The sequence below is a fragment of the Ictidomys tridecemlineatus genome, chromosome 8 (genome assembly GCF_052094955.1).
Source record: "Ictidomys tridecemlineatus isolate mIctTri1 chromosome 8, mIctTri1.hap1, whole genome shotgun sequence".
Classification (NCBI taxonomy): Eukaryota; Metazoa; Chordata; class Mammalia; order Rodentia; family Sciuridae; genus Ictidomys; species Ictidomys tridecemlineatus.
Genome location: NC_135484.1, coordinates 156,207,479 through 156,213,869, shown reverse-complemented (window position 1 = coordinate 156,213,869; position 6,391 = coordinate 156,207,479). Strand labels below are relative to the sequence as shown.

The 6,391-nt window shown below is 44.2% G+C and overlaps 1 non-coding gene and 1 pseudogene across 1 annotated transcript; one reads left to right on the top strand and one right to left on the bottom strand.

Annotated features, from left to right (window-relative positions):
• Window positions 1-82, bottom strand: Trnas-gcu (transfer RNA serine (anticodon GCU)). The gene has a single exon. It is a non-coding gene; the product is annotated as a tRNA-Ser (tRNA).
• Window positions 83-3,331: 3,249 nt separating this feature from the next.
• On the top strand, window positions 3,332-4,248 carry LOC110599299 (putative vomeronasal receptor-like protein 4; annotated as a pseudogene).
• Window positions 4,249-6,391: the final 2,143 nt, after the last annotated feature.

Here is a 6,391-nt window from a genome sequence, read left to right as displayed (position 1 = left end):
TGACGAGGGTGGGATTTGAACCCACGCGTGCAGAGCACAATGGATTAGCAGTCCATCGCCTTAACCACTCGGCCACCTCGTCGCAGGGCAGTGGCACTGCTTTCTCCCACACTAGCTTGGGCAGGTGCTTGACGGACTGGACTGAGGACCCGGCCCGTGGCCGCAGCACCCGCCACAGCCCCGCGGGGAGCGCGATGACTCCGCGCGGCCAAGCCGCCCGCTGTGCTGGGAGACACCTGTGCGCGCAGGCAGCCAGGCCCTGCCTGGGTCGCCCTCTGCGCCTGGGAGCCCGGGTCTCAGCAGGGCGGTTGGTCACTCAGTGCAGCTGAGGCTGGGCTGCGACAGGAGGAAGCTAGGGGCACAACCTCCACTCCTGGCTCCGCGTCACCTTCGTTATTTATGGTCCGTCCCCCTACTTGGGCGGGTTTTCCTTTCTGTGCTAAATGTGAGCCTAGTGAGATCTAGAGACAGTGAGTCAGACTGAAAGGGGGACCGGCAGGAGTGCGCAGGTGGACCAGCAGCAGAGGCCACCCTGTGTGAGGTGGGGCTCTGCTCTTGGGTTCAAATCTTGATGCTGCCATCTATTGTATGTGTCCTGAGCAAGGATGATCAAAACCCAGTCTCCAGCCAACCCCCCAAACCGCTTCTAAAGGGAGCGAAAATGATCGTATTCCTGAAGAGATGCAGAACCGAGTGGGACACAGGAACTGCCTGGAGGCAGGGCGGTCCCCTTGTACAGCCAGCAGGCACAGGCCGCAAGGACAGGTCTAAAAGCCATCTCTTCCTCAGTTAGCACAATTGTCACCCCAGGCTCATCTCAGGGTGACGTGGTGACGGGAGTAACTGGGCTTCATTAACCGTCTTTATTCAAGAGCTACGACCTCTCACCTAGATTCTATTCCTGAGTGTAAAGAAGGACTTGAAGGAAGGGACTCATCCTGTGTGTCTCAGGGGCTGTCCTCTCTCCCACCTTGTGAGCTGCACCTTGTCTGCGCCCAGCCACCGAGGAGAGCAGGGCGCTGGGTGACATTTCCTAAGAAGCACAGGTTTCATTCTCTTTCAGTGAATACAAAATAGTTGCTGAGAGGGTCTGAGCCTTAGGCCTTCATTCTTTTGGCACCTGTAGGCACCTGGGCCAGCAAGATGCAGGGGCCCTTCACAGCAGATGTCCCTGTAGATGAGCTGGAGCCTGTTTGCCCTGGGTTCAGGATCTGGATTCATCAGAGAGCTCTGTGGTGTGCTGAAGTTCAGAGACAGAGGACTGCCTGCCTCCGGGAGACACTCAGCTCAGGCTCCGTGCTGTCCCGCATTATGACTGCCAGCATCTTTAGCTTCCCAAGGTCTCTGCCCCTAAGTTTTGGTGTGTTGCTGTGCTGCAAGGGGCAGCCTTGGCACTTGTATTTTATTACCAGGGCCCCAAGTGCAGAGTGCTTAATTCAGAGGTCTTCTTTCTGCATCCATTCATCAGCTCTCTGTTCTTACACCTAACGTTGTGCCATCCACGTAAATCAACTTCGTTCTTTGTAGGTCTGCCATTTGGTGGACTTTCTGCAATGATTTTTATTTAAAAACATAGCTTCTCTCTTGAGAATTAATCATTACTGGTGCTTTTCAGCCTGATATTATTATTTGAGGTAACACTCTTTAAATTTAGTTGGTATTATGCAGCAAGCGACACTAATCTCACATTTGACTGTAGACAACGGGGCCTGGAATGGAGGGGCTTGCCTGCTTCAGCTGCAGGGCGTTAGGCCCGGAAGGGACACTGCACATCTCTCTGAGTGCAAAGCCTGTCTTTTATAATAGTTCAGGACACTGTTCCTAATGCAACTTGGGATGGCATTCCTCCTCGGTCATTCTTCCTTCTGTCTGAGAGGTGTGTCTGAGAGGTGTGTCAGGCTATGAAAGTCTGGGAAAGTGAGAGTATCCTGGGAAAATAAGAGTCACTAAAAAGATGTGAAAGAAGAACAGGTTTGGTAAGTGCTCAGGGTACTGAGGCATATTGACTGTAGTCACCTTTATGGCACCCCGTCTCAGAATAAGCAGTCCATCCACTTATTCCCCAGAGTTATTACAACTGCTGTGCCTGTCACTAAAGCCTGTGGCCAAAGGCATCAGCATTTGACATTTAGGACCCTCTGCTGCCTTCTCTCCTGCATTGGCACAGTCTTCAGCCTCCCCTCAGTCAGAGGAGGAAACAGGTTGAAAGGCAGTAACTGATATTCCTAACCTCAGGGGCTGCCTGGTACCAAACCTGGGCACAGCCTGAATTCCTGCACTTCATGCTGCCAGAGACTTTCATCAGAGAGAATCGAAAAGCAACCCTTTAATGATTTGCCGGAAGAAGAGGGGTAGGGTTGCAGAAGGACACTTGAAGCACACAGAACTTATGTAAATCCTGGGTTTACTTCTAACAGCCTGGTTCCTTTGTTCTGCAGAAACCAAACATAGTTTAACATAAGTTCTTGGGTGAGATGGAGATGGGAAAAGGTAAAGTGTGAAAAGGTAACATCCTGTCCAGGCTTGCATGAGATCCGCTGGGATGATAAAGATCAAAGCATTTTCCTATTGTTGACTCAGCTTCAACTATTGGATCCAACCTGGAAAAACTATGCAGTTTGGCTTCATGTTGAGAAGTGTTAAAACAACAAAATAAAAAAAATAAAACACTGAATATTTGTAAGCAGTGAAATCACAGAATAATTTTGGGGTTAAGAAGTACAGAAATATGAATGTATTTTCATCAAAGACAATACTTGAAGCAAAAAGCAAACTGAGAGATTGTCATGCTAACCAAAATGATGGATAGAAAGGAACATGCAATGAAATGACAGACACTGAGGAAATTTAAACATGGATGAATTTACAAGATGTTAAATATGTTGACAGTAGAATTTTGTGTCTGGGTCGGGGCAGGGAAGGTAGACAGGTCAAGCATGAGTTTTTCAAATAGATTAATGAGAATATGATGGAAGGAAATAAAAAAGGCAGGAAGAAATTCTGGCTGGGGAAACTGTGTGTTTAATGAAGTATGCAGAGGCTTAACATAGGTGGGATATTACGGGATTTCAACAGGTAGATGGGATTTCTTTTATGAGGCTTTGAAGAAATTTGGGGTGAAAAACTTGATTGAATACTAGTCCTCAAGATGGTGCTGGCTGTTACATAGAATGACAAAGAGTGCCACAGGAAAAGGACTAGTAACTTGGACAAAAATCTGCACTGTTATGTATATCCTGTCTGTTCTTGTACTCTAGAAATTGCTGATATAATATTGTTTTAGCAGATGCATCTTACAATTGCTGTGGCTTTTTTTTACAAAGGTGTCTGCTGAATCCAAGCTTCCTGTCTGGAGATGGTTCTGAACCTAGTCAAGGGAACAACCTTCATGTTTCTAAGAGGACTTGGCATTGCTGGGAACACCTTTGTTCTTTTGAGCTACATTTACGTTTTCAGAGGCAGTGAGAAGAAACCTATCCACCTTATTCTCATCCACTTGTTTTTTGCAAATATCCTAATGCTTTTTAGTGAAGGAACACCAAGGACAATAGCCAGCTTTGGTTTGGAAACCTCCTAGGTGACGTAGGCTGTAAGGTTGTGGTTTCCCTGGAGAGGGTGGCCCGGGGCCTGTCCATCAGCACCACCAGTCTCCTCACAGTGGTCCAGGCCATCACCATCAGTCCCAGAGCCTCCAAGTGGGGGAGGCTGCAGCCCAGGTCTGCATGGCACGTCCTTCCCTTGTTGCTCTTCTGTTGGATTCTCAATTCCTTGATAAGCATGAACCATTTTACATCAAAAACATCAGCAGCCTAAACACATCAGAAGTTAGCAAGAGGCACAACTACTGTTATTTTGTACCAAAAAACTTGATAATCAGGTGGATTTTTATTGCTCTCATGGTCCTTGGAGATGCTGTGTTCCAGGGTGTCCTGGGCGTGACCAGCAGCTACATGGTCTTCCTCCTCCACAAGCACCACCAGCACGTGCTCCACCTTCAGACCTCCAAGCTGCTCTACAACCCCCCCCCCTGAAGTGAGGGCTGCTCAAAGTATTCTCCTTCTGGTGCTTTGTTTTCTCTTCTTCTATTGGACAGATTATTTTATGTCTTTATATTCAACTGTCTCCCTAGAGAATTATTCCATGGCATTAGATGTTCAAAATTTTCTGACCCTTGGTTTTGCAATTCTCAGCCCATTTGTGCTGATTCACAGAGATGGACAGGTGGCTACATGCTTTCATGCTCACTAACAGAAAGAGACTTGGAGGAAATGTCCAATTCATCTATTCTTTCAATAAGTTTGAAATCACTGTTAGTTTTGTGTTGCTGTCTGTGATGCAAGACCCAGTAATTGTACATGCGTCACACAGAGGTGCATTCTCAGACCTCAAAGTTGGTGACAGTGGACAGAGGCCATCAGGAACTAGAGGGACACAGCTATCTTCCCTTAGTCCTTCCTGCCACTCTTCAGGAAGCAGCTGATGTTCTCCTGCATGTTAGGTGGCTCTTTCACACCACCGATTCTGCTAGTGAGAAGCAGAAGAACAATTTAGAAAATCATATCAAGATTATTTATGTATTCATCTCCAGACCCAAGAAGTCCAGTTCTAGGACCCAATCTTCAAAGTATCCATATAGGACAAACAGCATGAAGCCTATTTTAGATTGCAGTGTTATTTTTTTAAAAAACTTCAATATCCAAAGAAGGGACTATTTTGCTTGTTATTTGAAGATATTCATAAATATCCATCCATCCAAGGGATTTTACAGAACTTGTGGAAAAATGAGTTCGAACTGTGATATGCAATAATATGTGGGGTGTATTTATAATTAGCAGTTTCATTTTAATTAAATTATAAAGCTATGAAGGGTAAGAGCATTTAAATATAATATATATAATTGAATGTTATCTATATATGAACATTGCAAGAACACAAGAGAAACTAAAGATTAGTTACTTCTTTTGAGAGAAGGTAGGTTAATGGAAGCATAGTAGAATTTTTCTTTCTGCATTTTCTGATTTGCTAACCACTTGGATGAATTTTTTAACAAATGAGTGAAAAATCAATATTGAAAACAATTCATGGCTTATTTCAAAACAGCAGCTGTTAGAATCTTAACGCTGTCTGATCCTGTCAGTCTCCCTGTCTTTAGACATCTACAATGTGCTCTTTCTTCTTTAGGGAAATAACTATCTTCCTATTGCACATATTCGTGGTGCAAAATATTAGAGGGAAGACAGAGGGCTTTGCCCTCTATTGGGAAGGATGTCTCTTCTATGTCTCTCTCGTGGCCCTGGAATAGACGGTGAATGCACAGTTGTTTTTGGTTTGCTCATACATGTCCACATAGACTTTAAGTATCTTAGTAACTCTATTATGTCATACTCTAATATGCTTATCAATTTATTTTCTTCATATAACTGTGACTTGCTGGAAGACAAGAAGTGTACCATCTAGCTCAGTGCCACAGTTCTTCTCTGACAGTCTCCTCCTAATATCTAGCATAAAGAACAAGACAAGGGCTGGGGATGTGGCTCAAGAGGTAACATCCTCGCCTGGCCTACGCGGAGCACTGGGTTCGATCCTCAGCACCACATAAAAATAAAAATAAAAAAAGATGTTGTGTCCACCGAAAAAATAAATATTAAAAAAATTCTCTCTTTAAAAAAAAAAAACACAACAAAGTGGCTCAAAGTGGCTCATTCCTGAATAGGTCACTGGTTATAGTTCAAGGGGAAGGAGTGCAGATCCTGGACGGGAACGTAGGAATGGTGTGTAAGAGTGGAGTCATGAAGAACAGACGACAAAGTATCCAGTGAATAAAGGATGTTTTGTGATCATTGGCAAAGGCAGCCAAGACATGCCTGGAGCTTGCTTTCCCTAAATAAGTGTTATTCTGTCTCCCTCCAAAAAGTCAGAATGGAGTTGAGAAAATTTAAATCCATCTCATGTCATCAGCAGAAAATAAAGAGAGAAGCACATGATTAAAATTGCAAAATATAAAATTGGATTTTTATTTTTTAAAAAAATATTTTATTTTAGTTGTAGTTGTACATGTTACCTTTATTTTATCTTTATGTGGTGCTGAGGATCGAACCCAGGGCCTGGAACATGCTAGATGAGCACTCTACCGCTGAGCCACAACTCCAGCCTCAAATTGGATTTTTATTTACACCATGCACAGAACTCATCTTAAAGTCTAATAAAGATGTAGTCTGATACTGAAATCAGAAAGCACCCAGTCAGGGTACATGGGAAACATTACTTGACTTTGGACCTGCCAGTGAGTTTTTAAATATGATGCTGAAAGTTGAGGAACTATAGAAAAATTACAAGTGAAACTTCATCAAACTAACTATTGCACAGAATGAAATCACTTATCACAGTGAGA